Source organism: Oncorhynchus mykiss, chromosome 10 (genome assembly GCF_057628025.1).
Source record: "Oncorhynchus mykiss isolate SJ-2025 chromosome 10, ASM5762802v1, whole genome shotgun sequence".
Taxonomy (NCBI): Eukaryota; Metazoa; Chordata; class Actinopteri; order Salmoniformes; family Salmonidae; genus Oncorhynchus; species Oncorhynchus mykiss.
This window is the reverse complement of record NC_143031.1, coordinates 8,387,951-8,410,003: the sequence shown is the minus strand read 5'-3', so window position 1 is coordinate 8,410,003 and position 22,053 is coordinate 8,387,951.

The window sequence follows — 22,053 nt, the reverse complement described above, 5'->3', positions numbered from 1 at the left end:
CTGACTAGTCTCCCAGTCCCTGCCTTTGAAAATCATCCCCACAGCATGATGCTGCCACAACCATGCTTAACAGTAGGGATGGTGCCAGGTTTCCTCCAGATGTGATGCTTGGCATTCAGGCCAAAGAGTTCAATCTTGGTTTCATCAGACCAGAGAAACTTGTTTCTCATGGCCTGGGAGTCTTGAGGTGCTTTTTGGCACACTCCAAGCGGGCTGTCATGTGCCTTTTACTGAGAAGTGGCTTCCGTCTGGCCACTCTACCATAAAGGCCTGATTGGTGGAGTGCTGTAGAGAGGGTTATTCTTCTGGAAGGTTCTCCCATCTTCACAGAGGAACTCTGGAGCTCTGTCAGAGTCATCATCGGGTTATTGGTCACCTCCCTGACCAAGGCCCTTCTCCCCAGATTGCTCAATTTGACCGGGCGGCCAGCTCTAGGAAGAGTCTTGGTGGTTCCAAACTTCTTCCATTTAAGAATGATGGAGGCCACTGTGTTCTTGGGGACCTTCAATGCTGCAGGTGTTTTTTTCGACCCTTCCCCAGATCTGTGCCTCGACACAATCCTGTCTCGGAGCTTCCTTCGACCTCATGGCTTGGTTTTTGCTCTGACATGCACTGTCAACTGTGGGACCTTATATAATCAATGGAAACAGGTGATAAAATAATGTATATGTTGAAATATAATGATAAAATAATTCCACTCTGAAACCTTATAACTGTATGAAATTGATTAGAATCATAAAATTATAATCTGATGATGTGTGTAGTTTTAGTCAGAATTAGGTTTAAACAAGGTATAGTGGAAAAACACAGAATGTCTGAGCAAGGCGTAGTTTAGGATGTGAACTTGTGTGTGTGTGCCTAGTATAATAACGAAGAAGAATTAAAACTGTGACTGGACCGACTTGGCTAGGCCTCTGAGAGACTTGGGAGAGGACAGGGAGTACTTCTCAAGGTCTCAGGTCAGCTAGGCCTCTGAGAGACTTGGGAGAGGACAGGGAGTACTTCTCACGGTCTCAGGTCAGCTAGGCCTCTGAGAGACTTGGGAGAGGACAGGGAGTACTTCTCAAGGTCTCAGGTCAGCTAGGCCTCTGAGAGACTTGGGAGAGGACAGGGAGTACTTCTCAAGGTCTCAGGTCAGCTAGGCCTCTGAGAGACTTGGGAGAGGACAGGGAGTACTTCTCAAGGTCTCAGGTCAGCTAGGCCTCTGAGAGACTTGGGAGAGGACAGGGAGTACTTCTCAAGGTCTCAGGTCAGCTAGGCCTCTGAGAGACTTGGGAGAGGACAGGGAGTACTTCTCAAGGTCTCAGGTCAGCTAGGCCTCTGAGAGACTTGGGAGAGGACAGGGAGTACTTCTCAAGGTCTCAGGTCAGCTAGGCCTCTGAGAGACTTGGGAGAGGACAGGGAGTACTTCTCAAGGTCTCAGGTCAGCTAGGCCTCTGAGAGACTTGGGAGAGGACAGGGAGTACTTCTCAAGGTCTCAGGTCAGCTAGGCCTCTGAGAGACTTGGGAGAGGACAGGGAGTACTTCTCAAGGTTTCCCTAATCTCGGGGGAATGGAACTGTCGGCTGGGTAGTGATACACAGTGGTGCGACCTGTGGAGAAGGATAAAACTCACCTACTGTTTGTGTGTATGTATGTGCGCAGGATACCTACTGTTTGTGTGGAAGTATGTGTGTAGGATTACCTACTGTTTTTGTGGAAGTATGTGTGTAGGATATCTACTGTTTGTGTGGAAGTATGTGCATAGGATACCTACTGTTTTTGTGGAAGTATGTGTGTAGGATACCTACTGTTTGTGTGGAAGTATGTGTGTAGGATATCTACTGTTTGTGTGGAAGTATGTGTGTAGGATTACCTACTGTTTTTGTGGAAGTATGTGTGTAGGATATCTACTGTTTGTGTGGAAGTATGTGTGTAGGATTACCTACTGTTTTTGTGGAAGTATGTGTGTAGGATATCTACTGTTTGTGTGGAAGTATGTGCATAGGATACCTACTGTTTGTGTGGAAGTATGTGTGTAGGATACCTACTGTTTTTGTGGAAGTATGTGTGTAGGATACCTACTGTTTTTGTGGAAGTATGTGTGTAGGTGTCACGACTTCCGCCGAAGTTGGCTCTCCTGCCTGTTCGGGCGGTGCTCGGCGGTCGTCGTCACCGTCCTACTAGCCACCATCGATCCCTTTTTCGTTTGTCTGTTGGTTTTGTCTTATTAGTTTCACCTGTGTGTATTTTAGTTTATTGACGTCCTTATTTATAGTAGGTTGTCCCGCCCTTGTTTCGTGCGGGATTGTTTTGGTTTCATGTATTTTAGTGAATACGTATTGTGTTATTTGCTCCGATATATCTTAATCCTGTGTTGGATTATTTCACCCTGTTTTCGGGTTTTCAGTGTTTGTTCCGGAGAATAAACTATCGACTCACTGCACCTGCTCTCTGCGCTTGATTCCACCTACCTTGTTATTACGTGACAGAATCCCGCACCACCCATGGAATCAGCAGGAGCAGCCGCGTCTCCTCTCCCATCGATGGAGGAGAGAGTCCTCCACCACACCAGCGTGCTCCATCGGATTGGTTCTGCCATGGACCAAATGATGGAGAGGATGGATCGATGGGAGAGGAGTGGTCTTCCCACATCATCGCTAGCACCCCCTTCTCCAGCACCTCCTGTTCCTACGACCACATCTGGCTCCGGGGCTCTGCGGTTGACACTCCCACGGGAGTATGACGGAACGGCGGCTGGGTGCCAGGGTTTCCTCCTTCAACTGGAGCTATACCTGGCTACCGTGCGTCCTGCTCCCTCTGGAGAGGAGAGCGTGAGCGCCCTCGTCTCCTGCTTGACTGGGCGAGCCCTCGAGTGGGCCAACGCAGTATGGAATGGCCCGGACTCGGCGAGGGATAATTACCCAGAGTTCACCCGCCGATTCCGAGCTGTTTTTGACCATCCACCAGAGGGTCGGGCGGCGGGTGAACGGCTGTTCCACCTGCGGCAGGAGACGAGGAGCGCTCAGGACTTTGCTCTGGAGTTCAGGACCTTGGCCGCAGGAGCAGGATGGAACGACAGGGCCTTGGTCGACCATTTCAGATGCAGTCTCAGGGAGGACGTCCGCAGGGAGCTGGCATGTCGGGACACCACCTGCACACTGGATGAGCTCATTGACTTGGCTATCCGTCTCGATAATCTGCTGGCTGCTCGCGGGCGTTCGGATCAGGCCCTGTCGTTTCCACTTCCCAGCCCTCCTGCCCCTATCCCTATGGAATTAGGAGGGGCAGCTTCGAGGGAGACCGGAGGAGGAGTGTCCTCCTGCACCAGTTGTGGTCGACGAGGGCACACGTCAGACCGGTGCTGGAGGAACTCGTCTGGGAGTCGGGAGGGCAGGCGGAGCACTGCTCGATCACCCCAGGTGAGTAAGCACCAGACTCACCCAGAGCCTCCTGTCGGTCATGTGTATGTTTTGATTTCTTTCCCTGGGTTTTTTCCCTCTCTACAGCATAAGGCGCTAGTCGATTCAGGCGCAGCTGGGAATTTCATGGATCGTGGGCTTGCGTTAAGGCTAGGGATTCCCCTGGTGTCGGTAGATCAACCTTTCCCCGTGCACTCATTAGATAGCCGACCATTAGGGTCAGGAGTGATTAGGGAGGCTACGGTGCCACTGGACATGGTAACGCAGGGGGATCATAAGGAGCAGATTAGTCTGTTCCTTATAGATTCACCTGCGTTTCCGGTGGTGTTGGGGGTTCCCTGGTTAGCTCAACACAACCCGGTGATTTCCTGGCGACAGGGGGCTCTTAAGGGGTGGTCAGAGGAGTGTTCAGGTAGGTGTAGAGGAGTTGCCGTTGGTGCGACTACGGTGGAGAGTCCAGACCAAGTTTCCACCGTGCGCATTCCCTCTGAATATGCCGATTTGGCTATCGCCTTCAGTAAAAAGAAGGCGACCCAATTACCACCTCATCGTCGAGAGGACTGCGTGATAAACCTTCTGGAGAACGCTGCACTTCCTAGGAGTCACGTGTATCCATTGTCCCAGGAGGAGACGGTAGCGATGGAAACATACGTTACTGAATCACTGAGACAGGGGTACATTCGGCCCTCCGCATCACCCGTCTCCTCGAGCTTCTTTTTTGTGAAGAAGAAGGATGGAGGTCTGCGTCCGTGCATTGATTATAGAGGTCTAAATTCCATCACAGTGGGGTTTAGTTACCCACTACCTCTCATCGCCACGGCGGTGGAATCATTTCACGGGGCGCGCTTCTTCACAAAACTGGACCTGAGGAGCGCGTATAATCTGGTGCGTATCCGGGGAGGGGATGAGTGGAAAACTGCATTCAGTACTACATCTGGTCATTATGAGTACCGCGTCATGCCATACGGGTTGAAGAATGCTCCAGCCGTTTTCCAATCCTTCGTAGACGAGATTCTCCGAGACCTGCTCGGGCAGGGAGTGGTAGTGTACATCGATGACATCTTGATCTATTCTGCCACACGCGCGGCGCATGTGTCTCTGGTGCGTAAGGTACTTGGGCGACTGCTGGAGCATGATCTGTATTGCAAGGCGGAGAAATGTGAGTTTTTCAAACAGTCCGTTTCCTTCCTGGGATATCGTATTTCCACCTCTGGGGTGGTGATGGAGGATGACCGCGTTACAGCCGTGCGTAATTGGCCGACTCCGACCACGGTGAAAGAGGTGCAGCGGTTTTTAGGGTTTGCCAATTACTACCGGAGGTTTATCCGGGGTTTTGGTCAGGTAGCTGCTCCCATCACCTCGCTGCTGAAGGGAGGACCGGTGCGCTTGCGCTGGTCAGCAGAGGCGGGCAGAGCATTCACTCGTTTGAAGGAGCTGTTCACCAATGCACCCGTGTTGGCGCATCCGGACCCCTCTTTAGCGTTCATAGTGGAGGTGGATGCGTCCGAGGCTGGGGTCGGAGCCGTGCTGTCCCAACGCTCGGGCGTGCCACCCAAACTTCGCCCTTGTGCTTTCTTTTCGAGCAAGCTCAGCCCAGCGGAGCGAAACTATGATGTGGGGGACCGGGAGTTGTTAGCTGTAGTCAAGGCTCTGAAGGTGTGGAGACATTGGCTTGAGGGGGCTAAACACCCCTTTCTCATCTGGACTGACCATCGTAATCTCGAGTATATCCGGGCAGCGAAGAGAATGAATCCACGTCAGGCTAGATGGGCCATGTTTTTTTTACCAGATTCCGGTTTACCCTCTCATACCGGCCCGGCTCCCAAAACACCAAGGCCGACGCGCTGTCCCGCCTCTATGATACCGAGGAGCGGCCCGTTGAGCCAACTCCCATCATTTCACCGTCATGTCTCGTGGCACCGGTGGTATGGGAGGTGGACGCAGAGATAGAGGGGGCCTCACGGTCAGAGCCGGCCCCTCCCAACTGTCCAGTAGGAACCCAGTACGTACCGAGGGGGGTCCGGGACAAGCTGATTCGGTGGGCTCATACTCTCCCCTCCTCGGGTCATCCTGGCATCGAGAGGACAGTGCGGAGTCTGAGAGGGAGATACTGGTGGCCCACGCTAGCTAAAGACGTGAGATTTTATGTCTCCTCCTGCTCCGTGTGTGCTCAGAGCAAGGCTCCTCGGCACTTGCCTAGAGGGAAATTACAACCCCTCCCCGTTCCACAACGGCCGTGGACACACTTATCGGTGGACTTTCTTACCGACCTTCCCCCGTCCCAGGGAAGTACTACAATCCTGGTCGTTGTGGATCGGTTTTCTAAGTCCTGTCGTCTCATCCCGTTGCCCGGTCTCCCTACGGCCCTGCAGACTGCTGAGGCCTTGTTTACCCATGTCTTCCGGCACTATGGGGTGCCTGAGGACATCGTTTCTGATCGGGGTCCCCAATTCACGTCCAGAGTATGGAGGGCGTTTATGGAGAGACTGGGGGTCTCGGTCAGCTTAACCTCAGGTTTTCACCCCGAGAGTAATGGGCAGGTGGAGCGCGTAAATCAAGAGGTGGGCAGGTTTCTGCGGTCCTATTGCCGGGACCGGCCTGGTGAGTGGGCAAGGTATGTTCCCTGGGCTGAACTAGCTCAGAACTCCCTACGCCACTCCTCAACTAACTTGTCTCCTTTTGAGTGTGTGTTAGGTTACCAGCCGGTCCTGGCTCCATGGCATCAGAGCCAGACCGAGGCTCCTGCGGTGGAGGAATGGGTACAGCGCTCCAAGGACACATGGAGAGCCGTTCAGGACTCACTACGGGTAGCGGGCGAACGGCAGAAGAGGAGCGCTGACCAACACCGCAGTGAGGCCCCCGTGTTTGCACCGGGGGACAGGGTCTGGCTCTCGACCCGGAACCTGCCCCTCCGCCTGCCCTGTCGGAAGCTGGGGCCGCAGTGTGTGGGGCCGTTTAAAGTCCTGAGGAGAATAAACGAGGTGTGTTACAGGTTACAACTTCCTAGGTATTACCGTATTAACCCCTCGTTTCATGTGTCTCTCCTCAGGCCGGTGGTGGCTGGTCCCCTGCAAGAAGGTGAGGTGCCTGAGGTCCCTCCGCCCCCTCTGGACATCGAGGGGTCCCCGGCGTACACAGTTCGGGGCATTCTGGATTCGAGACGCCGGGTGGGGGGCCTACAGTACCTCGTGGACTGGGAGGGGTACGGTCCGGAGGAGAGATGCTGGGTTCCGGTGAGGGACATTTTGGACCCTTCTCTCCTGAGTGATTTCCACCGCCTCCACCCGGATCGCCCAGCACCTCGTCCTCCGGGTCGTCCTCGAGGACGGTGGCGGCGCGCTGCGGGGGCCGCGCGTCAGGGGGGGGGTACTGTCACGACTTCCGCCGAAGTTGGCTCTCCTGCCTGTTCGGGCGGTGCTCGGCGGTCGTCGTCACCGTCCTACTAGCCACCATCGATCCCTTTTTCGTTTGTCTGTTGGTTTTGTCTTATTAGTTTCACCTGTGTGTATTTTAGTTTATTGACGTCCTTATTTATAGTAGGTTGTCCCGCCCTTGTTTCGTGCGGGATTGTTTTGGTTTCATGTATTTTAGTGAATACGTATTGTGTTATTTGCTCCGATATATCTTAATCCTGTGTTGGATTATTTCACCCTGTTTTCGGGTTTTCAGTGTTTGTTCCGGAGAATAAACTATCGACTCACTGCACCTGCTCTCTGCGCTTGATTCCACCTACCTTGTTATTACGTGACAGTAGGATACCTACTGTTTGTGTGGAAGTATGTGTGTAGGATACCTACTGTTTGTGTGGAAGTATGTGCGCAGCTATAAAATGGGTGTTTTTGTATTCTTGACTATAGAACGTAATTAGTCTTTGACTAATTATTATTAAACCCATGGTCTTACAAACCTCGGGGATTGGTCAAAGCTATTGATTGATTGTTATTATCAATGCGATTGAAAATGATCATGACAACAGGATGCACCTGAGCTCAATTTCAAGTCTCATAGCAAAGGGTCTGAATACTTATGTAAATAAGGTATTTCATTTTTAAAATTGTAATACATTTTCTTCGTCATTATGGGGGTATTGTGATGTCATTATGGGGTATTGTGATGTCATTATGGGGTATTGTGATGTCATTATGGGGTATTGTGATGTCATTATGGGGTATTGTGATGTCATTATGGGGTATTGTGATGTCATAATGGGGTATTGTGATGTCATTATGGGGGTATTGTGATGTCATTATGGGGTATTGTGATGTCATTATGGGGGTATTGTGTGTAGACTGATGAGGATTTGTATTTTTTTTTTAATCAATTTAAGAATACGTCTGTAACGTCACAAAATGTGGAAAAAGTTAAGGGGTCTGAATACTTTCCGAATGCACTGTAGCTGGAAAAGGTAGCGAGACACCCCATTCGTTCTTTTCTTTCCTGGTTCAGTGATAGCCAATGAGCTTAGTAGACCAGACCCAGATCCTATTGCATTGGTCATCTATGGGAGACGCACCCCATTAAGAAGACTGGAAGTGAAAATGTTTTTAAATGGTAAACGGTCTGAGTGAACTATCATCTAGCCATCATTTTTTGGTTTGGATTGGTGTCAAATGGACAAAGAGTGTCCATTCAGCAATTACACACTATAATCATTAGTGAATCTGACATTTTTTTGTTCCGAACAATCTCTTTGTACTACAGCTATATCATGAATATTTTAATTTTATAGTTACATCAAATATTTTTGTCTATATACATCTACTCTAGCTCATCTAGCAATCCTTAATCCGTTTATTATTGGGCATAGAATGTAATGAGTTAGCCATGGCTGATCGGTCAAAGCCAATGGCGTTTTTAAACCCTGGATTGCTGATGGTGTATTGGCCAATGAGAGGCTTATGAAGCCATCGGTCGGCCATATTGGTACTCCCCAGTAGGAGCAGTCCTCCATAGGAATGAATGGAATTCTACAGTATTTCAATTCAATGTTTCAAGGACAAAATTACATGTATTGCTGTTTTTGTAGGACAGTAACATTAGTAATCTCAACAAATGTATATTTCAAGGAAAATGTTTTTATATATTATTATTTTTACTGTTTAGCTCACATAATATAATTTACAAGTTTGCATTAAGGTTTTCGTAATTTAATAAACATGCCAAAATGAATGTAGACATTAATAAATGCATTTATGTAGCTTCCAATTTTTTTTATAATGGTGATGGACTGCAAAGATGGAGGCGTGGTGGCTTCAACACCTCGCCCTCCATTAGACATATATTAATAATCTCAATCATTGGTCAAAGCCTATTAGGAAACGAATGGGTTGTAAGGGTTGTAACACCAAAAATAATTAAATTATGAAGCCTTTATGTGCTTGTTTTGGTTACATAAATGCTTCAAAATTCACAAAAAGGTGATGAAGGTTCTCATAGAACAAAACGTAGGCTATAAGATCTCCTAAACCTGTGTTTACCACAGACCTTATTTTCTGCATTTGTCCAAAACCCCTCCAAAATCCATCGGAGGAAGAGGCGAGGAAGAGAGGGATACCTGGATCCAAAATCTGTCTTCTCCGGCATGAGGCGTTTTTATTGTTTATTTCGCGTTTTTGTACGGAGTTCAATATGCAGGTTTCCATTGACCCAGGTTTATTCCACAAAAGTAAACGAAGAAGAAAAAAACATTGTGACGTGTAGGCCTAGTGGAAACGGCAGAGAGGCTATAGGATAAACGTTCTGAAGATCAACATTGTGACGTGTAGGCCTAGTGGAAACGGCAGAGAGGCTATAGGATAAACGTTCTAAAGATCAACATTGTGACGTTTAGGCCTAGTGGAAACGGCAGAGAGGCTATAGGATAAACGTTCTGAAGATCAACATTGTGACGTGTAGGCCTAGTGGAAACGGCAGAGAGGCTATAGGATAAACGTTCTGAAGATCAACATTGTGACGTTTAGGCCTAGTGGAAACGGCAGAGAGGCTATAGGATAAACGTTCTGAAGATCAACATTGTGACGTGTAGGCCTAGTGGAAACGGCAGAGAGGCTATAGGTTAAACGTTCTGAAAATCAACATTGTGACGTGTAGGCCTAGTGGAAACGGCAGAGAGGCTATAGGTTAAACGTTCTGAAAATCAACATTGTGACGTTTAGGCCTAGTGGAAACGGCAGAGAGGCTATAGGATAAATCTTCTGAAGATCAACATTGTCGAAAGATCAACAACATTTTTATCCGTCTACAGGAGTGGATTTTATTCTATTTTTTTTCTAACTTTCTTTATTGCCACAAATGACAATGGAAACAGAGTTTTTTTTGAATAAATGATTATCGGCGAATAATTTTGAAGGAACAGTAAACGCGTTTCCATCCACAGTTGTCATGCCAGTGCAGTTTATCATTGCAACAGATAAAATAAGTTATGATGAACTTGTTTGGTGAAAGTGCACGGTGATCTTGATGCTCCTTTACAATAAATATCGAGGGTTTTGGTAACAAATACAAAATATTCTAGCACTTATCCATAATAACGTCATCATGTAGACTAGTTTACCCGCACTGCATATGGCAAAACCAAAGTAGTCACTTCTGCTATTTAAAGCAACAGTTTTGGAACAAAACAATCCGTAGAGTCGAAAATGCAATGAAAACACATTGAATTTTAGATTTTTATTAGGTAAATGAAAACTTGAGCGAAAAAGTACCGTTCGTGTGCACTACATCATCACGCACGGATTTAAAAAAAAATATCTCTAACAAGTCAGTTTGGTGGAAACAGCACTGGTGCGAAAATGCGAATAACAATGGAAGTGGTTGAAGTGTTTATGTTACCCATTTAGGCAAATTGCGCATAACAATGTTGGCGACAGCCTGAATGCCCTCCCATCCATCTGTTTCATGTATCTGTAGCCCGTGAAAGACACCATGGATAGAATGCAATAAGTGACTATTTACTCGATTACATATTTGCCATCTCGTAATAGTTCTCATGTGCCAACGTATCGCCATGTTCAGTGCCACGGTGAAACGTATACTCCTGTAGATCTGTAATAATTAGTAGGTGAAACTTATATTCCTGTAGATCTGTAATAATTAGTCGGTGAAACTTATACTCCTGTAGATCTGTAATAATTAGTCGGTGAAACTTATACTCCTGTAGATCTGTAATAATTAGTCGGTGAAACTTATACTCCTGTAGATCTGTAATAATTAGTCGGTGAAACTTATACTCCTGTAGATCTGTAATAATTAGTCGGTGAAACTTATACTCCTGTAGATCTGTAATAATTAGTCGGTGAAACTTATACTCCTGTAGATCTGTAATAATTAGTCGGTGAAACTTATACTCCTGTAGATCTGTAATAATTAGTCGGTGAAACTTATACTCCTGTAGATCTGTAATAATTAGTCGGTGAAACTTATACTCCTGTAGATCTGTAATAATTAGTAGGTGAAACTTATACTCCTGTAGATCTGTAATAATTAGTCGGTGAAACTTATACTCCTGTAGATCTGTAATAATTAGTCGGTGAAACTTATACTCCTGTAGATCTGTAATAATTAGTCGGTGAAACTTATACTCCTGTAGATCTGTAATAATTAGTCGGTGAAACTTATACTCCTGTAGATCTGTAATAATTAGTCGGTGAAACTTATACTCCTGTAGATCTGTAATAATTAGTCGGTGAAACTTATACTCCTGTAGATCAGTAATAATTAGTCGGTGAAACTTATACTCCTGTAGATCTGTAATAATTAGTAGGTGAAACTTATACTCCTGTAGATCTGTAATAATTAGTCGGTGAAACTTATACTCCTGTAGATCTGTAATAATTAGTCGGTGAAACTTATACTCCTGTAGATCTGTAATAATTAGTAGGTGAAACTTATACTCCTGTAGATCTGTAATAATTAGTTGGTGAAACTTATACTCCTGTAGATCTGTAATAATTAGTAGGTGAAACTTATACTCCTGTAGATCTGTAATAATTAGTCGGTGAAACTTATACTCCTGTAGATCTGTAATAATTAGTCGGTGAAACTTATACTCCTGTAGATCTGTAATAATTAGTCGGTGAAATTTCCCAGCCAACCAGAAAAGCATGGCGAAGCAATTCAGGCATTATTGAATGTCAGAAAATACCTTGTTCTGAAAAGAAACATTAATTTCGAGAGTGAACGGTTAGGTAGAGAATATCGAACCTCTCTGAAATGAAAATGGAATAGCCCTCCCTTCAGCAAATTGTATTTGACCAAAACTCTCCCTGAACGCTTGAAAAGAAATGGTGACCCTCCCCTATTCCCCAAATAATAATTAAAACATAGAAAGTGTATAGCAGAGAACATGTCTACCATTTACCCTCACTTCCTGGACAGACCAGAACCTTAGATATACCGTTTTAGAAACGGTTCTTCATTCTTTAAGCATTAGCTTCTATGGCAACGCGGGAGTTTTGAAACCACACAGGGCTGCGGAGCAGAAGGCTTTGGGTTCGCAAACCATCGTGGGCAAGAGTAGGGATGGAAACATCTGCTTTATAGAAAAGGCATTGCATGAATCTATCAACGTCTTTCCCGGGTATTTTATAGTTTGTTTCTAGAATAAAGCTTTGCGGACCAAAGCGCTTTTATACATACATTTATATAATTGGATTGGTTTTATTTTATTTAAAATCTTCAATAAAAAATCAGTAGGCATGTGTCATATCCTCTCAATTCGAGTCTTGGTTTGAATTCAACAGCCCTTCACCGACAGAGCCATATGTTGATCTTATCTATGTTGGCAGGAGCGGACGAACACAATTTTCCTCTAATGTAATTGCGATGGGCTTCTTTAATTAACCAGGCAAGAACAGATTTTTATTTACAATGACGCAGCCTGGATTCGAACCAGGGACTGCAGAGACGCCTCTCTGTACTACGATGCAGTGTCATAGACCACCGCGCAACTCGGAGGACCAACCTTTTCCTGCTGAAAGTGAGCCGCTGCTGTCGGAAAGTCAAAACTGTCCAACTCTTTGGAGCAGCTCGCGTTTCTCATCAGCCACTTTGTCCTCAAAAGGCTCCATCTTGAGGCCATCTTACTCTGTTTTTGGAGAAAGAATCCCCTCTCGGCAGGCACACTGGAAGATAATCAACACAATCTTCTCCAATATTGCCCAGTACACTTTATTATCCAATCAAGAATATTTGCCTTTTAAGTTGGAGCACATCAACTGGCATTTACATCAATAAAATAAGAAGCATATTTTGCTATGGATTTATTACTTCCCATTGGTTCAATGTGGCAGGCAACAATTTTATTTATCGGCTTTTTACTCCATTTTGGGGGGGGGGACTCTGATGTGTGCTCTCATAAAAGCTCCCACGCACACATAGGGACACTCACATACATGTACTCCACAGACCTGGCTCCCCCCGTGTGGTGAAGGTTAACATAGCTTCTGACACATAGACCTGGCCCCCCAGTGTGGTGAAGGTTAACATAGCTTCTGTCACATAGACCTGGTCCCCCAGTGTGGTGAAGGTTAACATAGCTTCTGTCACATAGACCTGGCCCCCCAGTGTGGTGAAGGTTATCATAGCTTCTGTCATATATAGCTGGCCTCCCAGTCTGTGTGATAAATAGGTTCATCCCACCTGTTCACCTGCTAGGTGTAACAGTATAATTTTAGACCGTCCCCTCGCCCATACCCGGGCGCGAACCAGGGACCTTCTGCACACATCAACAACTGACACCTACGAAGCGTCGTTACCCATCGCTCCACAAAAGCCGCGGCCCTTGCAGAGCAAGGGGAACTACTACTTCAAGATCTCAGAGCAAATGACGTCACTGATTGAAACGCTATTTAGCGCCCACGCTAACTAAGCTAGCCGTTTCACATCCGTTACATAGGCACATTCCAGGCCCAGGGCCCAAGACTGGGAGAGGCACGTCTGCCATCTGTCACCTAGCACAGCACCTGGCCCCTGTCACCAAGCAAGTACACTAATATTAGCATGATGGTGGGGAGAGAGAGGAAGGGAGGGGATGGAGGTGTAAAGAAGGGTGGGAGGTGTAGAGAGGGGTGGGAGGTGTAGGGAGGGGTGGGAGGTGTAGAGAGGGGGGAGGTCTAGAGAGGGGTGGGAGGTGTAGAGAGGGGTGGGAGGTGTAGAGAGGGGTGGGAGGTATAGAGAGGTAGAGAGGGGTGGGAGGTAAAGAGAGGTAGAGAGGGGTGGGAGGTATAGAGAGGGGTGGGAGGTGTAGAGAGGGGTGGGAGGTGTAGAGAGGGGTTGGAGGTGTAGAGAGGGGTGGGAGGTATAGAGAAGGGTGGGAGGTATAGAGAGGGGTGGGAGGTGTAGAGAGGGGTGGGAGGTGTAGAGAAAGAAAGATGTAGAGTGGATGAAAGACAGATGGAGAAAGTGGGAGAGAGGGAGAAAGTGGGAGAGAGGGGAAGAGAGAGAGAGAAAGTGGGAGAGAGGAAGAAAGTGGGAGAGAGGGAGAAAGTGGGAGAGAGGGGAAGAGAGAGGGAGAAAGTGTGAGAGAGAGAGAAAGTGGGAGAGAGGGGAAGAGAGAGGGAGAGAGGGGAAGAGAGGGAGAAAGTGGGAGAGAGGGGAAGAGAGAGGGAGAAAGTGGGACAGAGGGGAAGAGAGAGGGAGAAAGTGGGACAGAGATGGAGAAAGTGGGAGAGAGATGGAGAAAGTGGGAGCGAGGGGAAGAGAGAGGGAGAAAGTGGGAGAGAGGGGAAGAGAGAGGGAGAAAGTGGGACAGAGGGGAAGAGAGAGGGAGAAAGTGGGACAGAGATGGAGAAAGTGGGAGAGAGATTGAGAAAGTGGGAGCGAGGGGAAGAGAGAGGGAGAAACTGGGAGAGAGGGGAAGAGAGAGAGAGAAAGTGGGACAGAGGGGAAGAGAGAGGGAGAAAGTGGGAGAGAGATGGAGAAAGTGGGAGAGAGGGAGAAAGTGGGAGAGAGGGGAAGAGAGAGGGAGAAAGTGGGAGAGAGGGGAAGAGAGAGGGAGAAAGTGGGAGAGAGATGGAGAAAGTGGGAGAGAGGGGGAGAGAGAGGGAGAAAGTGGGAGAGAGGGGAAGAGAGAGGGAGAAAGTGGGACAGAGGGGAAGAGAGAGGGAGAAAGTGGGACATAGGGGAAGAGAGAGGGAGAAAGTGGGAGAGAGATGGAGAAAGTGGGAGAGAGGGGGAGAAAGTGGGAGAGAGAGGGAGAAAGTGGGACAGAGGGGAAGAGAGAGGGAGAAAGTAGGAGAGAGATGGAGAAAGTGGGAGAGAGGGGGAGAAAGTGGGAGAGAGGGGGAGAAAGTGGGAGAGAGGGGGAGAGAGGGGAAGAGAGAGGGAGAAAGTGGGACAGAGGGGAACAGAGAGGGAGAAAGTGGGACATAGGGGAAGAGAGAGGGAGAAAGTGGGAGAGAGATGGAGAAAGTGGGAGAGAGGGGGAGAAAGTGGGAGAGAGAGGGAGAAAGTGGGACAGAGGGGAAGAGAGAGGGAGAAAGTGGGAGAGAGATGGAGAAAGTGGGAGAGAGGGGGAGAAAGTGGGAGAGAGGGGAAGAGAGAGGGAGAAAGTGGGAGAGAGATGGAGAAAGTGGGAGAGAGGGGGAGAGAGAGGGAGAAAGTGGGAGAGAGGGGAAGAGAGAGGGAGAAAGTGGGACAGAGGGGAAGAGAGAGGGAGAAAGTGGGACATAGGGGAAGAGAGAGGGAGAAAGTGGGAGAGAGATGGAGAAAGTGGGAGAGAGGGGGAGAAAGTGGGAGAGAGAGGGAGAAAGTGGGACAGAGGGGAAGAGAGAGGGAGAAAGTGGGAGAGAGATGGAGAAAGTGGGAGAGAGGGGGAGAAAGTGGGAGAGAGGGGGAGAAAGTGGGAGAGAGGGGGAGAGAGGGGAAGAGAGAGGGAGAAAGTGGGACAGAGGGGAAGAGAGAGGGAGAAAGTGGGAGAGAGATGGAGAAAGTGGGAGCGAGGGGAAGAGAGAGATGGAGAAAGTGGGAGGGAGATGGAGAAAGTGGGAGAGAGGGGGAGAAAGTGGGAGAGAGGGGAAGAGAGAGGGAGAAAGAGAGTGCCTGAAACCTTGGGTGGGTGAGCGACCAGCAGGGGGGCAGTAGTATTATTCTAGCAGTAGTGTTATTCTAGCAGCAGGGGGCAGTAGTGTTATTCTAGCAGCAGGGGGGCAGTAGTGTTATTCTAGCAGCAGGGGGGCAGTAGTGTTATTCTAGCAGCAGGGGGCAGTAGTGTTATTCTAGCAGCAGGGGTCATTAGTGTTATTCTAGCAGCAGGGGGCAGTAGTGTTATTCTAGCAGCAGGGGGCAGTAGTATTATTCTAGCAGCAGGGGTCATTAGTGTTATTCTAGCAGCAGGGGGACAGTAGTGTTATTCTAGCAGCAGGGGGGCAGTAGTGTTATTCTAGCAGTAGGGGGCAGTAGTATTATTCTAGCAGCAGGGGGGCAGTAGTGTTATTCTAGCAGCAGGGGGGCAGTAGTGTTATTCTAGCAGCAGGGGGGCAGTAGTGTTATTCTAGCAGCAGGGGGCAGTAGTGTTATTCTAGCAGCAGGGGGGCAGTAGTGTTATTCTAGCAGCAGGGGGCAGTAGTGTTATTCTAGCAGCAGGGGGCAGTAGTATTATTCTAGCAGCAGGGGGGCAGTAGTATTATTCTAGCAGCAGGGGGGCAGTAGTATTATTCTAGCAGCAGGGGGGCAGTAGTGTTATTCTAGCAGCAGGGGGGCAGTAGTGTTATTCTAGCAGCAGGGGGCAGTAGTGTTATTCTAGCAGTAGTGTTATTCTAGCAGTAGTGTTATTCTAGCAGCAGGGGGCAGTAGTGTTATTCTAGCAGCAGGGGGGCAGTAGTGTTATTCTAGCAGCAGGGGGCAGTAGTGTTATTCTAGCAGCAGGGGGCAGTAGTATTATTCTAGCAGCAGGGGGGCAGTAGTGTTATTCTAGCAGCAGGGGGCAGTAGTGTTATTCTAGCAGTAGTGTTATTCTAGCAGTAGTGTTATTCTAGCAGCAGGGGGCAGTAGTGTTATTCTAGCAGTAGTGTTATTCTAGCAGCAGGGGGGCAGTAGTGTTATTCTAGCAGTAGTGTTATTCTAGCAGCAGGGGGGCAGTAGTGTTATTCTAGCAGCAGGGGGCAGTAGTGTTATCCTAGCAGCAGGGGGCAGTAGTGTTATTCTAGCAGTAGTGTTATTCTAGCAGCAGGGGGGCGGTAGTGTTATTCTAGCAGTAGTGTTATTCTAGCAGCAGGGGGCAGTAGTGTTATCCTAGCAGCAGGGGGCAGTAGTGTTATTCTAGCAGTAGTGTTATTCTAGCAGCAGGGGGGCGGTAGTGTTATTCTAGCAGTAGTGTTATTCTAGCAGCAGGGGGGCGGTAGTGTTATTCTAGCAGTAGTGTTATTCTAGCAGCAGGGGGCAGTAGTGTTATCCTAGCAGCAGGGGGCAGTAGTGTTATTCTAGCAGTAGTGTTATTCTAGCAGCAGGTGGGCAGTAGTGTTATTCTAGCAGCAGGGGGCAGTAGTGTTATCCTAGCAGCAGGGGGCAGTAGTGTTATTCTAGCAGTAGTGTTATTCTAGCAGCAGGGGGCAGTAGTGTTATTCTAGCAGTAGGGGCCAGTAGTGTTATTCTAGCAGCAGGGGGCAGTAGTGTTATTCTAGCAGTAGGGGCCAGTAGTGTTATTCTAGCAGCAGGTGGGCAGTAGTGTTATTCTAGCAGCAGGGGGGCAGTAGTGTTATTCTAGCAGTAGTGTTATTCTAGCAGTAGGGGCCAGTAGTGTTATTCTAGCAGTAGGGGCCAGTAGTATTATTCTAGCAGCAGGGGGCAGTAGTATTATTCTAGCATTTAGGGGGCAGTAGTATTATTCTAGCAGCAGGGGGCAGTAGTATTATTCTAGCAGTACTATTATTCTTGCAGCAGGGTGCCAACAGACACGGCCACCCTCTTTCTTGCTCCTAGCCAACTTTGCAGTATACAGTGCATTTGGAAAGTATTGACTTGACTTTTTCCACATTTTGTTACGTTCCAGCCTTATCCTAAAATGGATTCCCCCCCCTCAATCTACACACACTAACCCATAATGACATAGCAAAAACAGGTTTTTAGAAATGTTTGCAAATTTATAAAAAATAAAACACTATCGAATTTACATTCAGACCCTTTACTCAGTACTTTGATGAAGCACCTTTGGCAGCGATTACAGCCTTGAGTCTTCTTGGGTATGATGCTACAAGCTTGGCACACCTGTATTTGGGGAGTTTCTCCCATTTTTCTCTGCAGATCCTCTCAAGCTCTGCCAGGTTGGATGGGGGAGCGTTGCTGCACAGCTATTTTCAGGTCTCCAGAGATGTTTGATCGGGTTCAAGTCCTAGCTCTGGCTGGGCCACTCAAGGACATTCAGAGACTTGTCCAGAAGCCACTCCTGCGTTGTCTTGTTTGTGTGCTTAGGGTCATTGTCCTGTTGGAAGGTGAACCTTTGCCCCAGTCTGAGGTCCTGAGCGCTCTGGACCAGCTTTTCATCAAGGATCTCTCTGTACTTTGCTCTGTTCATCTTTCTCCTCGATCCTGACTAGTCTCCCAGTCCCTGCCACTGAACAACATCCCAAAAGGGGTCTGAATACATTGCGAATGCACTGTATACATACAAAGTGGGTAAGAGAGTGCGTGAACGTTTTTTAATGACCAGTGTTCAATGACTATGTACACAAAACAAACATATAAACGCAGCATGGTCGCACGTATCATGAGCTGAAATAAAATATCCCAGAAATGTTCCAGATGCATAAAAATCGTATTTCTCTGTGCACAAATTTGTTTACATCCCTGTTGGTGAGCATTTCTCCTTTGCCGAGTTAATTAGTTGTATTTGGCTAAGGTGTATGTAAACTTTTCCTACTTCAACTGTGTATATATATATATATATATATATATATATATATATATATATATATATATATATATATATATACCAAACATTAAGAACACCTTGTTATTTCATAGTTTTGATGTCTTCAATGTTATTCTACAATGTAGAATGTAGAAATTAGTAAAAATAAAGAAAAAACCCTGGAATGAGGAGGTGTGTCAACTTTTGACTGGTACTGTGTATATCTATTCTGGGCTCATTGCTTGTTCTGATAATTCTTAATTTCTTTTTACTTTCTGATTTATGTGTGTATTGTTCATTTGTATTGCTAGGTATTACTGCCCTGTTGGAGCTTGAAACACAAGCATTACTGCCCCGTTGGAGCTAGAAAGACAAGCATTACTGCCCTGTTGGAGCTTGAAACACAAGCATTACTGCCCTGTTGGAGCTAGAAAGACAAGCATTACTGCCCTGTTGGAGCTTGAAACACAAGCATTACTGCCCTGTTGGAGCTAGAAACACCAGCATTACTGCCCTGTTGGAGCTAGAAAGACAAGCATTACTGCCCTGTTGGAGCTAGAAACACCAGCATTACTACCCTGTTGGAGCTAGAAAGACAAGCATTACTGCTCTGTTGGAGCTAGAAACACCAGCATTACTGCTGTGTTGGAGCTAGAAAGACAAGCATTACTGCTCTGTTGGAGCTAGAAACACCAGCATTACTGCTCTGTTGGAGCTTGAAACACAAGCATTACTGCCCTGTTGGAGCTAGAAAGACAAGCATTACTGCTCTGTTGGAGCTAGAAACACCAGCATTACCGCCCTGTTGGAGCTAGAAAGACAAGCATTACTGCTCTGTTGGAGCTAGAAACACCAGCATTACTGCCCTGTTGGAGCTAGAAACACAAGCATTACTGCCCTGTTGGAGCTAGAAACACAAGCATTACTGCTCTGTTGGAGCTAGAAACACAAGCATTACTGCCCTGTTGGAGCTAGAAACACCAGCTACTGCCCTGTTGGAACTAGAAACACCAGCATTACTGCCCTGTTGGAGCTAGAAACACCAGCATTACTGCCCTGTTGGAGCTAGAAACACAAGCATTACTGCCCTGTTGGAGCTAGAAACACAAGTATTACTGCCCTGTTGGAGCTAGAAACACCAGCATTACTGCCCTGTTGGAGCTAGAAACACAAGCATTATTGCCCTGTTGGAGCTAGAAACACCAGCATTACTGCCCTGTTGGAGCTAGAAACACACACACACACACACACACACACACACACACACACACACACACACGTACACACACACACACACACACACGTACACACATTTCTTTGAGGTGAATAAGAGTCCATCCATCCATGTATCATCATCCCACAGAAAATAACACTTTTTTTTTTGTTGTTGCCACAAACACCTACGTGTTTGTTTTCAACCCATCTAATGCTGACTCACCATCCATCTCTGAAATGCTGAGCAGTGAAGTGAAATGTTCTGGGAATGAACAGAGGGGGGGGGGGGGGGGGGACTCACCAGAGGAGTCTTGTCTCACATATTGCTCTCCATCCTAAAATGGCATACTTTTCCCTATGTGGAGTATCACTTCTGACCAAAGCCCTATTAGGCTACAATAACATAATGTCATGTTACAGTATGCTTTGAAAGAGCTGAAGGAACGCTCTGCTGGACTGTGATGTCAGGCTGTCTTGCCCTTGCCAGAACGACAACATGGCTGGCACAGGTTGCCTCTCCCAGCACCTCAGACGAAGCAGCCAACAACAGCACTTAGTGTGGCCCAACCACAGAGATAGATAGAGGACTCGTCTTTATTTTTGTGCCATTATAGCGGAGTGTTGAGTTGCCCGGCCGTTTAAATTTTTTTAATTGACCCTTTATTTAACTTTTTTTCTGACCTTTCTCACTATTTCAAAATACAATCGTGAGGAAACCATACTGCTGGTGAAAAGAGAAGACTGTCAACTCCCCCCAGCACCCCCAACTAAACATCTTCCACAGGCCTTCCCACGGCTATACCTACCCCCAACTAAACATCTTCCACAGGCCTTCCCACGGCTATACCTACCCCCAACTAAACATCTTCCACAGGCCTTCCCACGGCTATACCTACCCCCAACTAAACATCTTCCACAGGCCTTCCCACGGCTATACCTACCCCCAACTAAACATCTTCCACAGGCCTTCCCACGGCTATACCTACCCCCAACTAAACATCTTCCACAGGCCTTCCCACGGCTATACCTACCCCCAACTAAACATCTTCCACAGGCCTTCCCACGGCTATACCTACCCCCAACTAAACATCTTCCACAGGCCTTCCCACGGCTATACCTACCCCCAACTAAACATCTTCCACAGGCCTTCCCACGGCTATACCTACCCCCAACTAAACATCTTCCACAGGCCTTCCCACGGCTATACCTACCCCCAACTAAACATCTTCCACAGGCCTTCCCACGGCTATACCTACCCCCAACTAAACATCTTCCACAGGCCTTCCCACGGCTATACCTACCCCCAACTAAACATCTTCCACAGGCCTTCCCACGGCTATACCTACCCCCAACTAAACATCTTCCACAGGCCTTCCCACGGCTATACCTACCCCCAACTAAACATCTTCCACAGGCCTTCCCACGGCTATACCTACCCCCAACTAAACATCTTCCACAGGCCTTCCCACGGCTATACCTACCCCCAACTAAACATCTTCCACAGGCCTTCCCACGGCTATACCTACCCCCAACTAAACATCTTCCACAGGCCTTCCCACAGCTATACCTACCCCCAACTAAACATCTTCCACAGGCCTTCCCACGGCTATACCTACACCCAACTAAACATCTTCCACAGGCCTTCCCACGGCTATACCTACCCTCAACTAAACATCTTCCACAGGCCTTCCCACGGCTATACCTACCCCCAACTAAACATCTTCCACAGGCCTTCCCACGGCTATACCTACCCCCAACTAAACATCTTCCACAGGCCTTCCCACGGCTATACCTACCCCCAACTAAACATCTTCCACATGCCTTCCCACGGCTATACCTACCCCCAACTAAACATCTTCCACAGGCCTTCCCACGGCTATACCTACCCCCAACTAAACATCTTCCACAGGCCTTCCCACGGCTATACCTACCCCCAACTAAACATCTTCCACAGGCCTTCCCACGGCTATACCTACCCCCAACTAAACATCTTCCACAGGCCTTCCCACGGCTATACCTACCCCCAACTAAACATCTTCCACAGGCCTTCCCACGGCTATACCTACCCCCAACTAAACATCTTCCACAGGCCTTCCCACGGCTATACCTACCCCCAACTAAACATCTTCCACAGGCCTTCCCACGGCTATACCTACCCCCAACTAAACATCTTCCACAGGCCTTCCCACGGCTATACCTACCCCCAACTAAACATCTTCCACAGGCCTTCCCACGGCTATACCTACCCCCAACTAAACATCTTCCACAGGCCTTCCCACGGCTATACCTACCCCCAACTAAACATCTTCCACAGGCCTTCCCACGGCTATACCTACCCCCAACTAAACATCTTCCACAGGCCTTCCCACGGCTATACCTACCCCCAACTAAACATCTTCCACAGGCCTTCCCACGGCTATACCTACCCCCAACTAAACATCTTCCACAGGCCTTCCCACAGCTATACCTACCCCCAACTAAACATCTTCCACAGGCCTTCCCACGGCTATACCTACCCCCAACTAAACATCTTCCACAGGCCTTCCCACGGCTATACCTACCCCCAACTAAACATCTTCCACAGGCCTTCCC